This window comes from Drosophila takahashii, chromosome X, assembly GCF_030179915.1.
Source record: "Drosophila takahashii strain IR98-3 E-12201 chromosome X, DtakHiC1v2, whole genome shotgun sequence".
Classification (NCBI taxonomy): Eukaryota; Metazoa; Arthropoda; class Insecta; order Diptera; family Drosophilidae; genus Drosophila; species Drosophila takahashii.
Genome location: NC_091683.1, coordinates 8,709,723 through 8,734,061, shown reverse-complemented (window position 1 = coordinate 8,734,061; position 24,339 = coordinate 8,709,723). Strand labels below are relative to the sequence as shown.

Sequence of the window (24,339 nt, the reverse complement as noted above, 5' to 3'; positions counted from 1 at the left end):
TCTTCTTCTTCTTTAGGCCCTGACCCTGGCAATTGGCATACTTTCCCTCACCACCCCCCGTTTTTCCTGTCTCTTGGTTTTTTTTCCTTTAAGCCAACGAAACTTTCCTTGCAAATTCTTTTGACCAGTTCGAGCTGCTGTTTCTGTTGCCCCTTTTTGTTTTGTTTTGTTGTGTTTTTGTTGCTGTCAGAGACGTGACAGGAAATGGCCAACAAAACAAAAGGGGGTAAGGGGGGATTGAGGGGGTAAAAGGCAAGTCTTAGTCAGTCAAGTGCAGTGCAATGAATAAGTTGCCGCAGCAAAATTAGCCTCGTAAATTAGCAGCGCGCACAAGAATAGGCAACAAATCATTGGCAAAGGGAAAAACAGGGTACAAACAAATTGGTAAAGGGAAAACTAAATAAATGGAAAAACTAGGGAAAATTAAAAAATTTATTTAAAATACCAAAATATTACTTACTATTTCTGTAATAATTTATAAAGCTTTAATATTTATAGTAAGTTTTAAAAAAGAGTAAGCTTGATTTTTTTTTAATTTATTTACTATTTCTGTATTTTTGTAATAGTAACAAAATTATTTAAATATATTTGGTGTCCATTTTTCAGAATTATTAAGCTTTATTTTACAATTTTCCTGACTTCTCTTACTAAATATATTTATTTTCTCCTTGGCTTACTTTTGCATTTAAATTTCCCACTCGTCATATAATTATTAAGCCGCTTTCCATTCATTTGGTAGTCTGTTGAATGAATACGCACTCATCATAATGCGTCTGATGATGGTCTTTAATTTGTATTCATTGTTATTATAGTCCCCGAGTACACAGAATCGGAAAATGAACGATGAATATTTAACAAGGGCAATGCGCAAAAATGGTATAGCCCTTTTTAAATGGCAATCGTTGCAATTCAAATACAAATATGATTTTCGGCTAAATTATTTTGTGATAATAAATAATAAAATCTACTTTTTAGAGGGGCCAACCTGCATAATAGATGGATGTGGCAACAATTCTGTGGTAATTGCAGGTCGAACATTTTATGTATCTTAATCTCTGACTGCTGCGTGTATTTGTATCTCTGCAGGTGTAAAGATTGAACAAATAAATCTGGGAACCAAACCGGTTTCCAAGCGGCACTGGCATCCTTTTGAGAACAATTGAGCCGTTTCGAGAGCAGGTAAACGCTTCGCATAACCCCTACAAATTATGAGATACACATATATAGTATCTATTGGATACAAAACAATGGAGAAGCAACACACAACAGCTGTTGTTCCGGATCTCCTCTATATTTTCGTTCAAATTGATTAGATTCTGGGCAAGCAGCTGCTCTATATTATTTTTGCTTTTGTTTCTTTTCCATTTGATTTTGCTGAGCGTGTGAAACGTTTTCATATTTTTTCAGATTTTTTTTTTGCAGGTGTTGCAGTTGCAATTAAATGTCATTGCAGCAAAAGTACAAGTATCTTGCAGATACAGAGCTATAAAAAAATATTTAAAAAAAATCTAAAGAGAAGAAAAAAGAAAAGCAAAAGGGTGTAGAAAATATTATCGCATCACGCGCATCTACAAAATGATTTCACACAGCACAGCAACCGACATTAACTTGCTCTTTCATTATCGGCACATCATTATAGGCAAGAGTTTCCCCTTCTTTTTCTTCTTCGTCGCCGGCGTTGTCGTCACATTTGTCGACCGACTACGTTTATTTATTTTGCCCTTTAACTATTTGGGCAGACACATCCACGTAGCTCCAACAACCGAAACAACAACAACAACAACGACCACCGCCAGCGGTCTTCTTGTGTTTTTTTGCCCCATTCCCCTTTTTTACCCGGCTTGCAGATGCACCTTGATTAAATTCCAGGAATTGAAAAAATCTTTTAGTCGCAGACATGGACGGACGCTTGTTGATATTTACCCAATGATCAAAGGGGGTGTGAAGGGGTGACGGGGGGCTGGGGGACCCCCATGCAGACTGGCTCCATTAATGATGCAGCAAATGGTCTTCTCTTCTGCCTCGCCTTTTCCCCCTCTTCTCTTTTTTCCCGAGCCTAACCAGCTACTTCAGATTTGAAAATGTTGCAAAATGTTAAGGGAATTTTCCTTTATTGTTTAGCCAAAAAAAGAAAATAAATAAATAAGCCTTAAATCATAGAAGTAATCCGTATAGAATGGTAAATACTCTGGAAATTAGTAGAAAATTAGTTTTTGTACTTTTTTATAGGTATTAAAATTCTTAAACATAAATATGTAATTTCTAAAAAATTTAAAACTTACTTAAACGAAACAAAAATTGTTTTCCTAACTTTAAAAAAACTGTAGACGTTATTTGAAAAATATTATCAATAAAAAATATTATCAAAATCTTATCTGCAAATATTAAATCATCTTTCTATTTTTCTTTATTGTTTACATAAAGATAAAGATTTTCGTGATACAACGTTTTCCATTAGGATTCCACCATAACCACCTTATAAGCCAACTGTTTCGACCTTTTCATCTCGCAGTTAAAGAAGAAACGAAATAACTTTGCCTACGGAGCGAAGACTCGTCTTCTTGGCTTCTTCGGTTGTTTCTTCTCAAGTCTTCTACTTTGCGGTTGGATTTTCGATTTTCTAGCTGGCATTTCTACACAATTGAGGGGGAGGAACTCAAAGAGGAGGAGGAGGAAACCTGGCTCAAGTGTTTCCATCTCGAGTGGCTGTGCTGCTGAGCTTTAAAGATTCCCTTTGTTGTTCGTTGTTGGTTGTTTGGCTCTCGGGTTGCTTGGCATTTAACCGCAGTGCCTGTCAAACTGTGGACCCATAGACAATGTCCAAGGAACCGAGAACCCAACTCCAAAGAACACAAGTTGCTGATGCTGCTGCTGTGCCTGCCTTAATGATTTAACATTTTTTACATAAACAAGACCGACGACCGGGTCCCCAACCATCAGCTGTCTTTTCTTTTATTTTTCCTTATATTTTTTTCAGATTTTTCAGTGTTTTTTTCCTTTTCTTCTCCTGTTTTTTTTTTGTTTTGCTGGCGGCGGCAAATGCAACTCACGGAAAGCATTCAAAAGCAATTAAGCGCTTTCTTCGCAGCCAAAGAGCGCGAAAGAGACGGCCTTAGGAGGGTGGGAAAAAGAAGGGCGCACACATGAGTTGAAAATGTAATATCATCAATCAAAAAAAAAGAAGAAAAAATAAAGAGACAGAGACAGCAGAAAAGCAAAAGAAAAGCCTTGCCCAAGTTCAAAACTGGAAATTCTCTTTTACACAGAAAGGTTTAAGGATCTACCAGAAATGTAAAATAAAAGTTTAATATTTTTTATATAACTAAGAATCTTAACGTAATAAAACTTTAGCTTTAACTTTGACTTAACATTTTAACATTTTATTTCCCCTAAAATTCCCTCTTCTAAGCCTTTTTTCTTCCTGTGTAGTGAGGCAGCACGAAGCCAGCTCACGAAACGGCGGCAACAACAAATTTAGCTTGATTATGCGAACCAGCAACAACTGCAATAACAGCAACAACAACAAACAACCACAACGAATTTTTTTCCATTTTTTTTCTGTTTTTTTATCATCGCATATATTGAAAAATGCTTGAAACTAAAAGCCAAGCGCTGTAATCATATTTAACTTTGCCTCGGTTGTGCCTCATCTTCTGCAGCCGCAGCCTCATCTCTCCTTCACCTGATTTTGGTTGATGTTGCTGGTTGCTGTGTTGCTGGTTGCTGCTGTGCCGTGTTTCGTGTTGCTGCCGTCGTCGCTGATGTTGCTGCCGTTTGTATTGCTGCTGCTGCTGCTGCCAAACCTCAGAGCCAAACCGCAACAGGTAATTGATGCCGCTTGCGCGTTGCAAGAACTTTAATCAATTTTTCAGATATTTTTCTTTCGTTCCGTTGCCTGTTTATACCCGTTACTCGTAGAGTAAAAGGGTATATTGTATTCGTGCAAAAGTATGTAACAGGTAGAAGGAAGCGTTTCCGACCCCATAAAGTATATATATTCTTGATCAGGATCACTAGCCGAGTCGATCTAGCCATGTCCGTCTGTCCGTCTGTCCGTCTGTCTGTCTGTCTGTCTGTCCGTCTGTCCGTATGAACGCTGAGATCTCGGAAGCTATAAAAGCTAGAAGATTGACATTTTGCATGCAGATTCTAGGAGTTCCTACGCAGCGCAAGTTTGTTTCAAAAGGGTGCCACGCCCCCTCTAACGCCCACAATCGCATATATACGATTTTAAAAATTTCAATATTTTGGAAAAGTGAAAATGCAGTTTTATTGTGTTTATCAATACCTATCGAAATGTAGAAGAAATTTTTTAAATCGGACCATTCGTTAAAAAGTTACGGCGGATCAAAGTTTTTCTCCATCTCTTTCGCACTCCCTTTAGCTGAGTAACGGGTATCTGATAGTCGGGGCACCCGACTATAGCGTTCTCTCTTGTTTTCTTTTCAAGTTGTTCGTCTGCCTTTCTACGTGATGATGTTGCTCGTTGTGTTTTTCTGAGTGTGTGTGTGTGTGTGTGTGTGTGTGTGTGTTGCAAGTGGCCATAACAACCGAAAACGGCAACCGAAATGGCCAACACAAACTGCCGCCCGTGGAAAGGGGATTTTAAAGGGGAAAAGGGGGTTTCGGAGTGAACCCAAATGACTGGGAATTTGGCCAGGAAAGCCAGGTAAGTGCAGCCAGGGCCAGAACGGCCAGTGGCCAAGTGGCAAGTGGCTATCATGACCGGGCCATATTCCCGCAGTTATATATATACATATATATCGGGTGAGGGCAAGGCAACAACAAATTTCTGCAAATTACTGTGAGGTAACCGAAGATTCAAGGGTTCCCAGATCAGATAGCCCAACACGAAGGTATAAATATTGTTGAGAAAGGGGCCCTAATAACACTTAAAAACGTGGAGCTAACTAAAGCATTATTCTAACTGATGAAGATACAAAATGCAAAATAATCAGTCCATTTAATAATAATAGCCAATAATGATGGACTGATTTTAGAGAATATTAAAGTACCAAAAATATAATAATATAATAAAATATTTAATAAATATAAATCTTATAATATAATATAATAAAATATTTAATAAATATAATTATTATAAATATAAATACAAATAAAAATATCTTTTACAATATGAATGCCATAACATTTCCAATACTTCTATTTTATTGCTGTTCTTCTTCGATAAAAACTAGTGCCCATTGCATATTCATTGGTTATTCTTTGATTGCCACTGAATCACCACGATATATATATCCGATTTCCCCGATGAGTGGGTGGGTGGGTCGTTGGATGGGTTGGTGATTCGCGGAACTGGGGAGTACTTATGCTTTATATATAGACCGTAGAACCCAGCGACAAGTTGCCGTCATTTACTTAACTTTCACAATTTCGATTTCCACATTTTCATGGCTCCTCTTTATTCTCCCTGCACATCATCATATATGTATGTAGGTATAGTATATAGAGCCCCCCGATATGATCCCCCCTTGAGCCCCTGGACTGCGCCTCTGCGGTCGGCTGTCTACTCAATCACAGCGTAAAGCACTTCTGAGTCATAAAAACCAAGCCAGACTGCGATTGTGTAGTTGGCAATTTTATGCAGCGGCACTTGGAGCACTCTGGGGATTCGAGGGGGTTTTCGAGGGGGGTTTCGGGGCTTACCACGGAGTGAAGCGATAAAAATGACACATGGAGCTCAACTCCACTCCACTTCGCTCCGAAGGCAAATGGCAAATAGCGAAGCGAAGAGAGAGCCCTGTGGCAAGTGACATTTCGTGGGGGCAGAGACATGGCCCAAAAGGAGTCGAGCCGATCGACTCTGTCTCGAGGAGCTATATCTTTCATTTACTTCGGACAGCACCCCCGCAAGTGCTAAAGATTTCTCTGATTTATATGAAAATATTTGTATTGTAGGTGTATTTTTTAAGCCAAGTATTAAAAATATCAAAATGGGTAAATTTAAAGTTTAATATATTTTTACAGAATAAATAAATAAAACATATTACAAATTATAGAAAATATTTTGGGGAAATATATATGAAAAACAAGAGAGAACGCTATAGTCGGGTGCCCCGACTATCAGATACCCGTTACTCAGCTAAAGGGAGTGCGAAAGAGATGGAGAAAAACTTTGATCCGCCGTAACTTTTTAACGAATGGTCCGATTTAAAAAATTTCTTCTACATTTCGATAGGTATTGATAAACACAATAAAACTGCATTTTTACTTTTCCAAAATATTGAAATTTTTAAAATCGTATATATGCGATTGTGGGCGTTAGAGGGGGCGTGGCACCCTTTTGAAACAAACTTGCGCTGCGTAGGAACTCCTAGAATCTGCATGCAAAATGTCAATCTTCTAGCTTTTATAGTTTCCGAGATCTCAGCGTTCATACGGACAGACGGACAGACAGACAGACGGACAGACGGACAGACGGACATGGCTAGATCGACTCGGCTAGTGATCCTGATCAAGAATATATATACTTTATGGGGTCGGAAACGCTTCCTTCTACCTGTTACATACTTTTGCACGAATACAATATACCCTTTTACTCTACGAGTAACGGGTATAATAAATTGTAAACCAATTTTACAACCAATTCTTAAAAAAAAAACAAAAGTGAAAAAGAAACTAACAAGAAAATTAGGATACGATTTTATTAATTTTATTTATTGTCTTGTTTTCTTAAATGCTAATTTTGTAATACCCTAAAATGTCATCAAACTATTTTTAAAATTTTCCAAAATATGTAAGTACTAAGAAGTAAGTATTTTTGAAGACTGACCAGACAAGTTTTCGAAAGCAATTACAGCGGGCAATTAAAAATCGCTTGCGTTGAAACAAAAACCGTTTTATTTTTTTGGCCTGCAGACAATTGGGATTGCATAACCGGGAAACATTTTTCTGGTCTCGTTTTGGCTTCTTTTTTTGTACACCAATATATTTATATATCTTTTGTTTGCCTCAGTGTCCGAAAAGCGAGAGCGACAAGTTGACACAATCGTGGACAACCTTTTTCGTACACAAGCCAATCAACGGGGGACAGTGAAAAATACAAAACACAAAAAAAGGGCGAAATAATTATGGAAAAACAATTTTTAATTTGCAATTGCACTCGCAGCAAAAGCCAAAAGCCGAAAAAAACTCAACAAGCCAACCTTGGCGTTTTATGCCCTTTAATGGGGATTTTTATACGCTTGGATTGTTTCTTTTTTTTCGATTTTTGTGGACTTCACCTTGAGATAACTTTACGTGGAGTTGGAGGTGGAGCGATATAATGCAGCCCTTTTCGATCGTGTACAAAGGCGCAACCTTGGAATAAAATCAGTAAAATCTTTCAGAAATGATACAAAAAAAAAAACAAAATAACGATAAAACGATTGCCTTATAAGGTAAACAATTGAAGTAATAAAAGCCAACTGGCCGAAAGGAAAAGCCTCAATTGAAAGCCAGTAATCCAAAGCCCTTTAAGCAAACAACTTCAATAATCAATCAACAAATAAGGTGTATAGAAACGAATTAGACATTAAGATTCCTATTAAAATTAAAATTCCGAAAACCTTTCCCCTCTATATTTAGATAAGAAACAAGAACAGTTGTCCCCCCAAAAAGTGTAAATATTTAATAACATAAATTTCCCCCAAAAAAAGGCATTAAAGAATTTTTGGAGAGTTGGCGGGCAGATTTTCACCATCTTATGAATTTCATGGCTTGAACTTGGCGACACACCAAAAAAAATACAGCAAACTCACATAAATAAATAAGAAAACACAGAGGAAGCTGACTCCTGGCGTCAGGCCATAAAAAAGGTAAAACAAACAAAACAGGCTAACAAACAACAAACAACAACAACGGCGGCATATTCATGATGCACTAAAAAAAATGGAGGGTGGGGAAAAAAGCCAGGGAAAAGGGGGCAAAGTTCTCAGAAGGTAAAAAAAAACAGAAGAGAAAACAGGGGTCTTACTTTTTACCCTCGCAAGTTTATCGAAAGTCAATTGGGCGTAAACCCTGATAATGAATCGGTTTTGCGAATGAAAAGCAAAGGCTGATGAATAGGCTACGCAAAGGCTGTTATTTACAAGTTAAGCCGCAGCTATTCTAAAAATATTTACTTGAAAGATTAAATACATTTTCTAAATACTTTTTCTAAGACTTTTTTTTAAAGAATTTATTCGATTTTATATTAAATTATATAATTAGGAAGTTATTGTCATTCAATATTAATATATTTTTATTATATCAAAATAAAGTAGTTACAAATATTATTAACATTGTTATTATATATTGGTTTATTAAAAATATCCAAATAATAAAATTTATTTATTTTAAACTTAAAGTCAAATTCACCGCCCTCAGTTCTTCCCCAAAAGGAAAAGCCAGCAAAGGCCAAGCGACATTTTACTTTTACACACACGAAAACTCCCAGGGACTTAATTAATTAATTGTCAGGCGCTTCTCTTCCTTAATTGAAAGCCCATTCAGGCGCGAGCATCAAAAACTATAATTAATATTATTGTGGGCTGTCGGCGAAAGGTTAACTTGAAAACCGTTTAATTGCCGTGGGTGAATGTGAATGTGAATGAATGGCAATTGAGGCGCCAAACAGAAGCCAAATGAAAATCTCTCTTGGCAATTTGTCGTCTCGTCGAATTTGGGTCACACGGAAATGAAAGCCAAGTTAGCAGACAAGCGGACAAACAGACAGATAGACTGGCAAACAGCAGACGAATCGTTGTAGCATTTAAATGTCAAATCAGGCCCAAAAAAAGGTAGGAAAAATGAGAAAATTGAGAATGGGTGGGCAAAAGACAGGAGCAAATAAATCAAAACTAAGTGGCGACAAAATTAAAGTGAAATGTTTGCCAAGAGGCTTAAGTTGGCCCAAAAAAACAGTCAATGGAATGAGCAGGAAATTAAGGAATGCTGGTTTCTAAGAATATTTAGGTAATACCTAATATTTAATCTTCTTAGAATTGTGAATTTACTCGAGGAAAATTGCCCATTTTCACCTAACAATTCGCAAATTATATCGTATATCGCTTATCGTATATAGTATGCATATGCAACACTTATATAATGCAGTTGGTTTCTTTAAATCAAATTAAATTCGTTGTCCAAGCAATTAAATGCATGCAAAGTTAATTGAGAGAGAAGCAGCAGCAGCTGACTTCAAATGATTGTTGCTGCTGTACTTGCAATGTTCATTGCTGCTGTTTTTTTCCTTCAATTTTGAATTGCTTTGGCACGTTTCTTGTGTGCAAGCAACCAAAGCAAAGTACCAAGCACCTCGACTATCAGATACCCCTTTACTAAGCTAAAGGAAGTTATGCCAGTAGTATATCGACTGCTTGCATTAAATTGTTTGCTCATAACTTTTTAGTAAATGGTAAGTATTAAGCAGCACAACAAAATGACATTTACCATTTTACAATATACCCTTTTACTCCACAAGTAAAGGGTATAAAAACTCCAACCAAAAGGCACCTGCATAAACAACATATAAAACTATAAGTGGTATATGGGTTTTTTTTCGGTAGGGGTATCCTACACACACACTTAATTGCTCCCGACTTCATTGGAGTTCACTGTTGTTTCGCTGCCCATACTCGAGACACACATTTAAATTGTTTTCACTGTAAAAAGGGAGAGAGAGAGGCAATTTCCAACTTTGTCGTTTTGTTGTTCCCAAGGAAAAACTCTTGAAGAACTGCAAATTCCGTAGGCTTTTCCTTTGATGCAGAGAGGCCTGCCTATATGCAAAACACCGTTTAACGTATTTTAATTACAACAATGTGGGAAAGCCATTAAAACAAAGCAAAGAAGCGAAAAAATAAAGCTGAGAAATGAGAATTAAAATAATCAGAAAAGCAAACGCAAGCTAAGCCAAAACGCAAACAAAGCCGGGCAAAAAAAAAGTAGAAAAAGAAAAAATATATATGTCTGCATATAAACCGAACAACAATGAGCGCAATTAAACAAATAATAATTAAGGAAAATTACTGAGATGCAAAAAGAGAAACCCAGCATGTTGTTGCCATGATATTTTTATTGAAATTTCATTAACGGCCAACAAGAGGCGGAGAGTTAATCTTAAAAGCAATATGAATAATGGCGAAAAAATACAGTAGAAGCCCGTAAAATTATTCATTGAAGTGTAGTGAGGTTAATGCGCTTGATTTTAAATTTTATACATGAAAAACTGCACAACAAAATTGCATCTATGATATTCCAAAATCTTTAAAGATGTAAAACCCTACAAATCTCATCTCCTCGAGGCCACTTGCATCACATACCCCATATTTTTCTGTCTTTTCCCAACTAGTTAGCAGGCCTTAACTTGGCCAATTTCGTTTTGTCTCAGCCATTAAGCAAATACAAGAAACCTCTTTTCTATTTCACCTTTTTACCCATTAAAATCTACTACTTCTTTTATTTCTCATTAGCTGGCTCTCAAAGTTTCCTCTTCTTCGTCGGATCTTTTTTCCACTCTTTTCTCGCTTGGCTTTTTCACACGCTTCGTTGGCGAGCTTATAAAAAAGATCATAAAATTGAAAGAAATAAAGAAAAGCGACTTGAAAATGCAAATAGAAAAGGTTAACACACACCAAACAAAGGCTAAGCAACAAAAAAACAAAAAACAGGCAGAAAATAATCATAAAAAGTTGACAACTTGTTGACCCCTTTGTTGTGTTTTGGGGATCACGTTCGTTTTAAATCATAAAATACAATTTTGAAAACGCATCATTTCGTTATCAGTGTAAATTTCCATCGTCTTTCCATTTTTATTTTATTTTTCCGCTCTCTACTTTGGTTGCAACAAGCAAAGACAAAAAAGGTAAATTTAATTTTGAATTTTTAACGAAAGAAAATCAATATTTTATTTTGTTTCTTTTTGTCTTTTTCTCTGACCCGATTGATACCCAAAAAAATGGAAAATATATGTTATAAATAAATAAGCTTTTTAATTAAAAAATATTTGTACATTTTAACAATTTATTTTTGCCGAAATACTTTGAAAATTTCTTTAAAGTCTAATAAATTTTTTTGCGGTGTTTAGACTTACAAAATTATAATAGTTATTTATAAAATTATTTTTAAAACATCTAAATTTGCATTATATATTTCTTAAATATTTTTAAACTTTTTTTAGGTATCTGAGAGACTTTAAATCTTCGATTCCCGTTGCTGCTGACGTTGTCCGCTTTTCAGCCGCAGTTGTTGCTGTAATTTTCGCATAAATTTCCAATAATTTATGCAATGGCTTGTGCATTGTTGTCGATGCCTGAGTTTGAGTTCGAGTTTGAGTTTGACTCCGAGAGCTGCACATACAGCACAGTCTCTTCGGTTGCGGCTGCCATTTTCCTCCGCTTGTTTATCGGATTTTTTATTGTCATTTGTGTTTTTATTGAACAGTTTGTGACATTTTACGATTTTCAAAGTGAAAGGTACATATTTGGTAAATTGCTATGGCCAAAGAAATGCAACTCTGTGCCTCGGTTTAGTTTTGCTTTAAGTTCCAGTATAAGTTTGGGTTTTTTTGCTTTTTTGTTGCCTTTTTTTACCATTCTTAACTGGTTTTCCCCGTTTTCCCGGGGATGAGTAGTTCGGGCCGCTGGCGTCTTGTTGAAAATGGGGAAAATTGCACTTTATATATGGTCCATAAAAGTTAATAAGTAACCGCAGTCGGAGTAGCAAGTGCCAGTCACGAAATAGTTGCCTTTTTCTTCTCTTATTCGCTGTGAATCGTAATGAATCGATGGCAAGTTGTGTGTTTGGGTACACTCATTCGATTCGATATTCACGCGTGAGACACGCGATTTAATCGAAGAAGAAAATGGTCGAGTAATGTAATGGTTAGCCAGGTTTCAGGTTAATTTTTAATACAACATTTAAGGTAACTTTTTAATCGTTTACTATTTATAAGAAATTCGATTTTCCACAAAAACTATGAACACATTTTCCGCAAAAGATGAAAGTTCTCGATTTGTTTCACTTTCTCACCGTGGCGAAACATTAAAGGCAATTACAGCGGAGCTAATTTTGGTCACGTGTGACACACACAAAATAAAAATAATTCTTCAAAAAATAAAAGGCAAAAAGTCTCCCCTTTTGGCAAGCGCGAAAATCAACACAATTAAATGCAAAAAAAAGGGAGAAGAAACCAAGAATAAAAGAAAATAAATACAAAAGGGGAGCCCAGCAAAGAAGTTGCATCGAAAGGTAAACAAACTGAAGAAATGATTTGGCGGCAAGCCAGAAATTAACACAAAATATCTCGAGAAAAACCAGGGAAGGCGACAAAATGCAATGGCATATTAAAGGGAATATGGCGACTATATCTTCAGCTCAATTTGCATACAAAAAAGATGAGAAAAAAAGTGCGGCGAAAATGCATAAGGAAAATAAATATTTGTTCTTCATAAACGAAAGCGAAAATTGATTTTGGCAGTGGAAAAAGGCACCATAAAAATCATCACAATGTTGATGATATACAAACTTTACAGAAAAGCTTGATTAGAAAAAATATCTTCTGGGAATTTAATTAAATTTCATTAAAAATAAGTTTCAACTTACCCAATTCAATTTTCCTTCCTCCAAATTAAGGCAACTGCAATGAAAAAATACACACAATTAGTTATAAGTATTAAACAAATTTATTTTTTTAAACAAATTTAATTTCGACCTACATCAACTTTAAATCTCTTAAATTTCCTATACGCGTTTTTTTCCTTAAACCAATTTGCATATAAAAAGGTTAGCAACAAATGAACCAACAAAATTCAGGGAGTAAATCATAATGAAAGAATCCCCAGCCGAAACGGAACCAAAACCAGAGGAGGAAGGAAAACAACAAACAAATAAATCTAAAAGAATGTAGGGGCGTGGGCAGAGGGGGTGGTTAGGTTAACCGTAGTGAGGTAAACATGATGTTGCAAGTGTTCAATAAGACAGCGACGAAGGGGGCGGCAGCGCGCTGGGGGTGTGGCAGTAGACACTAGAGTGGATAGGTTGGATTATGGCTGCAAAAACTAACAAACCATAAAAATCCGCACATAAATTACAAGACAGAGGCGGGCGAGAGGGGGGTTTTTTAGGGGGTAAATAGAGAGAAAATGTTGCAGAAATTATTTAATTTTATTTATATTTCGGTAACTTAAGCGATGACAGCCATCTCTGGTAAACTTTAAAATGTGTTTTAAGCTTTAAAAATGTTTACTAAAATTCCAATTTAAATTGTTTCTTGTCTACAGAATATTTTTGAAATGTTTTAAATGTTTTATATTTTTAAAGCTTACTGGGAACTTTTCCCAGTGTATCAATAGTCGAAGAAGCAGCAGCTGCGCCGACGATGGGCAACATACGCAAATGCAGGCAGCAGAAATTTATGAGCAGCCATTCGCAGGCACAGGCATCGCCGAGGATCCGCCGAGCGAAACTGCCACAAGTGGCCAAAAAGATAGAAGCGCAAGGAGGGTGAAATGAAAGGAACGGGGGAGGGGATGGGTATATACTACCATGCTATATGTATAAGACCCGGGCCAAGTGCAATGACAAAGGCAAATAAATTACAGCATCATTTGCAGGCAGAAGCAGCCGACAAAGTGGCGAAGGAAGCACTAGGAACAGGACCAAGGAGAAGCTTAACTACCATAAATTGGCCAACGACAATAAAAAAAAAGAGGAAAAGAGGGAAAGAGGGAACAACCAAAGGAAGAAAGCAAAAAAAAGACCAAACCTCAATCAATGGAAAAATAATTACAAGCGTTACTTTCTTCAGACTTTTTTCGCTTTTCTCCTCCAGTTTACCCTTCTCTTTCCTTAAGCATTAATCAATGGTAATTGCATACAGCCCGAAAATAAAGGAAAAGGATTAAAAGCAGGTGGCAGAGGATTTTAGATTTTCGATTATATTTTGGATTTTCATATTGATTTTATATTTTACATCATAATTTTTGCGAAAAATGGCCAAAAAATTAAATGTCCAGGTTTAAATGCCAATCGGTAGGAAATTTAATAACGAATTCAGAAAGGTATGGCAATCCATATTTCCATTTTTAATCAATATTTCCATTGTTAATTTTTTCTTTTCGTTTTTTTGCTGTAACTTGGCCAAAAATAGTCCTACACGAAAAATAAATACTGTTTTGAACAGATACCTAAATAACAAATAAATCCATGACACTTTCCCGGTGATCTTGAAAAAATAAAATCATGATTTTTTACGAAAAATGGACAAAAAATAAAATTTCCAGGTTTCAATGCCAATCGATAGGAAATTTAATAACAAATTCAGAAAGGTATGACAATCCATATTTGGATCAATATTTCCATTGTTACGGTCAAAAAACAACCTATTTTTTGTGAAAAATTGTGATCTGATTTTTTGGCAAAAACTTGAATTTTTTCTCTTCGTTTTTTTGCTGTAACTTGGCCAAAAATGGTCGTACACCAAAAATGCATACTGTTTTGAACAGATAACAAAATAAGAAATAAATCCGTGACACTTTCTGGGTTATCTAGGAAAAATAAAATTTTCGCCAATTTTCAATTTTTTTATAAGGGGGTACATCATAATTTTTTACGAAAAATGGACAAAAAATAAAATGTCCAGGTTTCAATGCCAATCGATAGGAATTTTAATAACGAATTCAGAACTGTATGACAATCCATATTTGGATCAATATTTCCATTGTTACGGTCAAAAAACGACCTATTTTTTTGTGAAAAATTGGGATCTGATTTTTTGGCAAAAATTTGAATTTTTTCTCTTCGTTTTTTTGCTGTAACTTGGCCAAAAATGGTCGTACACCAAAAATGCATACTGTTTTGAACAGATAACAAAATAAGAAATAAATCCGTGACACTTTCTGGGTTATCTAGGAAAAATAAAATTTTCGCCAATTTTCAATTTTTTTATAAGGGGGTACATCATAATTTTTTACGAAAAATGGACAAAAAATAAAATGTCCAGGTTTCAATGCCAATCGATAGGAATTTTAATAACGAATTCAGAACTGTATGACAATCCATATTTGGATCAATATTTCCATTGTTACGGTCAAAAAACGACCTATTTTTTTGTGAAAAATTGGGATCTGATTTTTTGGCAAAAATTTGAATTTTTTCTCTTCGTTTTTTTGCTGTAACTTGGCCAAAAATGGTCGTACACCAAAAATGCATACTGTTTTGAACAGATAACAAAATAAGAAATAAATCCGTGACACTTTCTGGGTTATCTAGGAAAAATAAAATTTTCGCCAATTTTCAATTTTTTTATAAGGGGGTACATCATAATTTTTTACGAAAAATGGACAAAAAATAAAATGTCCAGGTTTCAATGCCAATCGATAGGAATTTTAATAACGAATTCAGAACTGTATGACAATCCATATTTGGATCAATATTTCCATTGTTACGGTCAAAAAACGACCTATTTTTTTGTGAAAAATTGGGATCTGATTTTTTGGCAAAAATTTGAATTTTTTCTCTTCGTTTTTTTGCTGTAACTTGGCCAAAAATGGTCGTACACCAAAAATGCATACTGTTTTGAACAGATAACAAAATAAGAAATAAATCCGTGTCACTTTCTGGGTTATCTAGGAAAAATAAAATTTTCGCCAATTTTCAATTTTTTTATAAGGGGGTACATCATGATTTTTTACGAAAAATGGACAAAAAATAAAATGTCCAGGTTTCAATGCCAATCGATAGGAATTTTAATAACGAATTCAGAACTGTATGACAATCCATATTTGGATCAATATTTCCATTGTTACGGTCAAAAAACGACCTATTTTTTTGTGAAAAATTGGGATCTGATTTTTTGGCAAAAATTTGAATTTTTTCTCTTCGTTTTTTTGCTGTAACTTGGCCAAAAATGGTCGTACACCAAAAATGCATACTGTTTTGAACAGATAACAAAATAAGAAATAAATCCGTGACACTTTCTGGGTTATCTAGGAAAAATAAAATTTTCGCCAATTTTCAATTTTTTTATAAGGGGGTACATCATAATTTTTTACGAAAAATGGACAAAAAATAAAATGTCCAGGTTTCAATGCCAATCGATAGGAATTTTAATAACGAATTCAGAACTGTATGACAATCCATATTTGGATCAATATTTCCATTGTTACGGTCAAAAAACGACCTATTTTTTTGTGAAAAATTGGGATCTGATTTTTTGGCAAAAATTTGAATTTTTTCTCTTCGTTTTTTTGCTGTAACTTGGCCAAAAATGGTCGTACACCAAAAATGCATACTGTTTTGAACAGATAACAAAATAATAAATAAATCCGTGACACTTTCTGGGTTATCTAGGAAAAATAAAATTTTCGTCAATTTTCAATTTTTTTATAAGGGGGTACATCATGATTTTTTACGAAAAATGGACAAAAAATAAAATGTCCAGGTTTCAATGCCAATCGATAGGAATTTTAATAACGAATTCAGAACTGTATGACAATCCATATTTGGATCAATATTTCCATTGTTACGGTCAAAAAACGACCTATTTTTTTGTGAAAAATTTGGATCTGATTTTTTGGCAAAAATTTGAATTTTTTTTTGCTCGTTGTTTTGCTGTAACTTGGCCTACACCAAAAATACATACTGTTTTGAACAGATAATAAATAAAACCATAACACTTTCCGGGTGATCTCGAAAAGGGTTACATCATGATTTTTTCATGATATATTTCTTTAAACTGTTTCCCCTATTAAGTTTTGTTTTCTGCATCAGAACTTTTTTTATCCTTTCATCAGCAGTTACAAATTATGAATCACTTGGGAGACTCCGTCTCAAATGTTTTTTTGTTTTTTTTTCTGCTTTGCTCTTGCAACAATACAAACAGAAATTATATTATTTCTCCTCTTCTGGTTTTTTTGTGTAATTGAGCCCCGCATTGTTGGAATGATTGTTGGGAACGGGTTCGCGCTCTTGTCCCGGGGACTTTATGATGTTTTATTGCTTCTTCTTTGCCAACTACCGCCACTTCAGATTCGTTTTCTTGTTGGGCCTTAAAATGGTAAGGTGCCGGTCATGACTTCAAAACAAATATTTCAGTTTTTAAAAGTTCAAAATAAATTGTAAATCCCAATAAAGCTTTATAATGTTTAAATGAAATGTTGTCCATGAAACTTAGATCTTGTTTATATTATAATTATTTCTAAAATCCTTCTTATGTCGCGCACTGTACCAAGTACACTCCCAAAAGTCATCTTGTCGGCAAAAGTCTTTGGCTTGGAAAAAAGCATTTTCAAGTGCTTTTTTCGCATTTGCCGCTTGACTGATGCCTTGTTGTTGTTGCTGTTGTGGAAATTGTTGTTATAGTTGTTGTTGAAAAATTTTGTTGCAATTTTGTTGGTGTTTTGACTGTTGTCGTACATGTTGTTGGCTGATATTGTTGTTTATGTTTCGGCTTGTTTAGTTATGTTTTCTCTTCACATTTTTTTGGTGTGTTTACTTATTTTTCGTGTAATATTACGTATACGTCTAGTACACAACCATTGTTGTTTTAATTGGCCCATGTTGAATGTGGCTTTTCGTGTTATTTTTTCAGTTTTTATTGCAATTGCTGTTGTTGTTGTTGCTGTTGCTGTCCTGCTCAAATTGCAGGCACATTCGTCTGGCGATTATTAACTTGCAGATTGCACATTTTACAGTCAATTTGGTGCGCAAATCGAGTTTGTGTTTTTTGCTCCCTTTTTCGGTTTCCACCCCTTCTCCATTTTCATTCTTCCATTGCCAACTTCTTGCTCTGTTTCCCCTTCGCATTTGATGTGCAATTTCTTTGGTTAAAGTAAATATACGATTTTCTATAGCAATTTTTTTTTTTTTTTTAATAAATTATTATTATTATTATTATTATTATTATAAATTATTATCGATCGATAAAATCGATAAATTACTAATAATCATTCATATTAAAATAAATAGTTCACGTTTCACTTAAGACAGACTCCACTGTGAAGTCCAAAAGACCCGCCGACACAAACAAGCCAACAAATCTCCCATAATAATAATTGATAAACACTCGACAGGTTCATGAACCCCTCACACGCACACAGATACAACCAAAGCGAAGCCAACCAAAAAATAAAACAAAAAAAGGTAAATAAAAAAGTAAGAGAAGTTGAGTCTATGGAGATAGGGCAAGAAACTTCATCGTTTAGTCATTTTTGCTGAATTTCTTATAATTATTTTTAGCTTTAGTTTTTTTCTGCCTCTGCCTTCGTGAGTCACGTGGCGTGGAGGGGATTCCCCTCACTTCGCCCCTCGCCAAATGGTCTTTTAATTGTTTGGCAAAAAGAAAAAAAATACAGAGCATGGGCAAAAAAGGCTGCCTATTAAAGTAATTATGGAAAGTTGATGATTTTTACGCATTCGACGAGTAAATTGATTTTCATAGTTTATTTTTGTTGTTTTTTGTCTGTTTGATTTGTTTCTGAATGCATCAAGAAAATCAATGCAGCATAATAAGTTTAATAAATTATTGTTATTCTGTTTAGCAAGGGGTTTTTCCAATTTCTGTAATTAAATATCATAACAAAATAGTTATATTCAACACAATTGATTTTGTTATCATTGCAATAGCTCTATTAATTTCAATCAAAATTAATTGAATGAAATAAAGATGATATGCAAAAATGGAAGACAATCTATCACAGATATGTATATATGTATACTGTGTGGGAATTTTTTTAGCTTAACCCCTTGGAACGAACCCCTTGTCCCCGTAAACTGGTCATGGGCCATGGCAAATCGGTTTTGAAATGCAATAAAGCGTGATTTTCCAAACTGAAGCGTAACGAGCAACGAACGAGCAGCAACAAAGGCAGGCATATACATATATTCATGGATCCAGTTATATATATATATGCTAACATATAGGTACATTGCAAAATAAACACCTGAAGCGAGACAGATAGAGCAGCAGCAACAATAACAATAGCAACACACAATTCGTAGGGCCAAAACGTAATCTCTTTTGTAGCCCCGAGGGCCGAAAAGGGGTTAACTCGGGTGGGGGGTGCTATGTTTTAAAACGAAAGTGAACCCAAGCCCCCATATCATCTCAGCTAACCCACAAAATCAAGGTGATTTCGCTCGGTCGAATGCAGCAGAACAAAACGGGAGAAAAAGAGAAAATCCAGATGGAAAATGTTTCCAAATCCAAGTTTAAACTCGAAATAGTTACCAAAAAAATATATGCATATGAAAACCAATCCACAAGCAATTATTGTTAAGCACTTTTGAAACGCTTCATCAATCAGATAATCGCCCAATAAGTTGATAAGATTAATGACACACAATCAATGTAAACGATTAAGCAATCAATCAGATAAAAAATCGGATTTTCATTTAACTTTTTTATCAGTATATATGTATTATTGTGTTATGAAATGTAATCAAATATATTTATAAATAATAAATAGTTTCATCAAAATAAGAAAGACAATTAATTAAGTTTTGATCAATCGATTATTGCGATAACTTCGATATCTTAGGAATTAAGGAAATTACAAGCGATAAATACTAATCAATCGAGTTTCGATAATTTAATACTTTTTGGGTTTATCTAATTTTAGTTGTTGCTTCACCGAGGAAAAGAGGAAAAACTTCCCATGCCAGACGGAAAAACAAAGCAATAGAACAAATTTCACTATTTCCACGAAACTTTTCCGGTGGTCGACCAACTTTTCCGCAAAACAAATTCGATACTTGCAGTTGAGGTCCAGCAATTTGCCAGTTCACGCATTTCGAATTCTCTTTCAGATGACAATAAGTAGATTCAGATACGAAATGCGAAGATACATTTGCCAGAGTTTTGCCGCCAGCTTATCAGGGGAGTATAAAAGGGGGCGTGGCTGTTTATGGGAGTGGGTGGGTGACTTGGGTCTGGTGGCACAAAGGGAATGCTTATCGGGCTTATCATGCGTAAATGATAAATGGAATTGAACACAACATTTTTCGGTACTCTGTTTTTCGGTGCGCTGCCTTTTTTCTCGGGTTTATTTCTCGGTTTTCGGTTTTGGTTTCGGTTTGTGGGTTTTATTTCTCTCTCGTGTTTTTGTTTTTATTTTGGATTTTTCTCCCCGCTTATCGCATCGTTTGCATTGTCAAATCTCCAAAAGCAACTAAGAGACGACAAACAATTGCAACATTGAAAAATGTTAAATTAAATAAATAACTAGGTGGAGGGTGAGGTTGGGCAATTTCCAAATGGAAGATTTGTGTCACCGAGGGTCAGTAAATCTTCGCTTGTGAAGCTTGTGGCTTCTACGTTGGCATCATTTCAGTTGGATTTTGGCCTGATTGTTTTATGGAGAACCCCAAATCTTTTTTAATGAAATATTTTCGTATATTTTATTTTACATTTATTTGTCTAGGTATTTAATATATTTCAATTTGTATTTTGTAATTGCATTTTTCATGTTTAGTTTTCTATTCTATTTAATTTATCGATTTGTTGGTTTTATTTATCGATTTTATCGATTTTTCTTTTGGTTTCCTGTGGATTAATATTTAATATACCATTTCATGTCACATTACCCTATCCTTTACTTATCAACCCCTTTTATTTGGTCGATAGTCGATATTATCCGTTTGACATTTAATTTAATACTTTTGCTCCTCGCTCCTCATCCGACTAAGTGGTGACCTCCTGAAAATGTGTCGTGTTTGTCACCCTTTCCCCAAACTTTATCCCCTTCAACCCAGCTGTCTGTCTGTTTGTCAGCTGTCTTGGCTTTCGCTTTTGTAGCCATTGCACTCGATTCTCATAATTTGCATTGACCTACACTTGTCTGCAGATTGACATTTGCCATCAGCTGTTGGACATCTCGCCGGGGGAAAGAGGAAGGGTTGGTTGGGATCTTTCCCCTTTTGAGAGAAAGGGATTCCGATCCCCCAATATCTCTTTTTCTCTGCCTTTGACACGAGACAAAGCAGCAATGGAGTCGAATAGTTAAATGAAACAATGCACTTGTCACACTGGCACTGTGAAAAACGGGATGATATGATGTTATATGATATTATAATGATATTATATGGTATTGTAATAAAACTTTAAAATATTAATAAATACTTTTTGAGAAAAAAAATACCCTTGGAAATTTCGATATAAATATTTTCTCTTCCCAGCTAATTCCTCCCATTTTCTCCCTGTGCATTGACCACTTCCACCTCTCCCGGAGATATCTCCTTATGCCTTTTCCCCTGCGGCTGGCATCTCATGCAATTGCACATTTCCCTCCTTTTTGCCGATGTTGTTGTGGCTGTTGTCATGTTATATAGCACACAATTTACTGGCTCAACTGTTTCAACTTCAATTACAGTTGGATGTTATGAGTTTGGAGACCCGGTTTTGCGGAAAAGGGGTTCATGTCTGAATGTCTCTCTGTCGGTCTGTCCTCCACTCTTTGCGGTTATGTTTCATTTCGTTTTAACAAACAGAATGTTTGTCTGCTGCAACGTGTGTTTAAAAGGAAAATGCATAGAGCCGAAAGAGGGGACTCCTCCCCGACGAAGCCGTGAAAATCGAGAATTTACAAAAGGCGCCAACGGCATTCGCGACATTTAAGGTATTTCTATATTTTCACGGAAAATTCCTAAAGCGGCTGGAAAAATTGCCAGTATTTATTAGGGAATTTTCCAAGTGCAACAAATATTTTCCAAAAGAATTTTATGGGAAACGTTATGGAATATTGAATAACAAAAATATTTTGCAGCTTTAAATTTAAAAGCAAAATAAAAAAAAAAGAAAATGTTTACGATGTTGTTATATTTAAAAAATTACTTATCATTGAAATGAATATAATGAAATTGTAGCAATGATTACAAATTAAATTAAATTACTATTTCGGCATACATTAAATTAATTGTGATTTGTGATAAACCTTTAATGCCCCATACAGCTCTCATCACGTTTCTCTATTCGCATGATATTTGTAATAAATTAGCATAATAAAATTGCGCAAATAATTGGGGGAAATAAAACGTAAAATCAGTTAGGCACTCAAATCACTAAATTAGCTTAATAAAATTTAGTTAAATTTATAATACTTTATGATAATACTTTAATCATTTAAAGGTAAGTAAATGATGGATTTCTACAACTTCCATCAACTTTATTGCTTTCTTTTTCCAGAGCCCACTTCTTTTTGAAACAGGTAAAACCTGGGAAGCCTGCGTTGGCAGTGCGAAGACATGCTAATTTGTGGGCTACAAAATGCAACCGATGACTGCCTGAGCATTTCGTTTACTTGGTGCGTGTGTGGGCTCAATCTCAATTGATTGGGTTAATTGGTGGGGTTAAGAGGGGGCTAAACAAGGCCATCTGAAGTGCCGCCAGTGACAGTTTCGATTCCCAGGGGACTCTGGACTTCCTACTTTCAAGCGCGATACCTCTGATTTGCCCGCATTATGCAACTTTTATTTGCCCACATATCATGGATATATCATCATCATCATTTTATCCGCTATTGTTGTTGACTTTGTTGCTGGTTTTCCGCAACAATTCATTTTCCCCCAGTTTGATTGAATCATGTCGCGGGGATTTTAATGCAATTTTCCCCGTCCAAGACCCATTTAATTGGAATTGCAATTTGGTAGCTGCGGCAAATAAAAAAACAGCAGCGATAAAATTGTTTTTCATCTCATTATTGCAAGTGGTCAAAGTAATTCATAACACACACACAAAAAGGCGGGAAAAGCTACTGGTTTGTTTATCCGCCGGCTTTTCACACGCCACGGGAATAATAATTTATTATTTCGATTAATCGAGGTTTAACCACTCGATGGTTTTGGGGTTAGCTTTAATATAATTAAAGAAATTTTAAAGTATTTTTTAACTTCTTTTAAAACGTTTTTTCCTCAGTGCATTAAATAAATAATTAAATAATTTGTCATTAAACTGTATTTAAATGGCTCTGCGTTTAATTTAACGGTTTTAAATACTCCCTGTCATTGATTTAATTCTCTAAAATATTTTTTAAAAATATATATAATTTGTTCTTTAGTCTATTAAATTATTTATTTAAAATTTTACCTAAAACCGTTTCTCAAAATAAATATATATAAATGGTATTTATTGGATAGATATTTAAATTTCACTACTTTTTTTGCAAATTCCCGAGCCTTCAACTAAAATAAAACTAAACTGGGAAAAATCACCTAAAGCATTTCGCTCGACTCTTTCCCCACTTTCTTTTCCCCCTTTCTTTTGTTTCTTATTTTTTCGTTCTATTTGAGAAATCTTATCCAACATCTTTCGCCATTTTTCCCCAGCCCAAATTCTAGCCCACTCACATTGCAGGAAAATGTGCGGAAAGCAGAGTCAATTTGCTGACTTACATAAAAAGTGCATATGCAACCATCCCGGGCTTCCCGGCCTTTTCGCTTTTCCGCCCTTCCGCTTTTCCCCTGGAAAACCCCCCAGGAAGTGCAATTTCCATATGGGGGGCGCTAGCTGAAAATGTACAACACTTTGCTTGGGCTTGAGTCTGTCTGTCCAGCTGAAACAGAAAATAAAAAAGGGAAAATAAAAAAAAGGCCCCTAAAAATACTTGCAAATGCTCCAAATCTCGGGGAGCGAAAGGAGGTGGCAGTTATATCCTGGCATCCAGGCAATGCCGCTGCCTCTGCCTCCTGGGAATTACCTTGGTTATTGTTTCAACATTTTTATCTGCCCGCCCTCGACAGCAGAGAAACTAAACAGGGAGCAGGTGAAGTGATACAAAAATGCGGGGGTCTACTAGGGGCTTAGGGTCCCATCCCAAAAACAGAAAAAAAAACAAACAAAAAATGGAAGAGGGGTGCATTACATATGCCACGAGTGCGTTTGGGCATAAATCCCAATTTAATCCATCCGGCTTTTAGTTTTGTACATTTTCTATCTCTATTTTTTTCCAGAGACTCCCCTTTTTATTTGCCCCAAAAGTCGCTGGACTAAAAATCCATTTTCGGCTTAGTTTCTCTTTAAAAAGTTGTGAATTTTGGCAAAGCTCTTTCTAACATTTTAATAAACTATTGTGTTATAGGTCTACTCATTAAAAGGAATTTTTTTTAAATACTTACAAATTTAAAATAAAAATCTTTTTTCTATGTTGAAGGACTGAAAATTTCTTTTCGGCTTAGTTTCTCTTTAAACCAGCGGTCGGCAGCGCCCTATTAAGTGAGCATAGGGTTTTGTTCTGCCGACGCGCTGCTCGCACATGTATAACGTAGAACAGCGGTCTGCACACACACATCGATGAGCTGCCCAGTGCAAATTACTCACACAAATATAAAACAAAATGTCAACGTATGTGTGTGCCGACCGCTGCT

At 35.4% G+C, this 24,339-nt stretch overlaps 1 protein-coding gene across 1 annotated transcript in view; it reads right to left on the bottom strand.

The window, feature by feature from the left end:
- The window catches only part of RhoU, a 52,959-nt gene that overhangs the window by 24,210 nt on the left and 4,410 nt on the right, over positions 1-24,339 (bottom strand). The window contains exon 3 of the mRNA XM_017157458.3: positions 12,586-12,619. The gene's annotated coding sequence lies outside the window, so the exon portion shown is untranslated. The remainder of the gene's footprint in view (positions 1-12,585; positions 12,620-24,339) is intronic.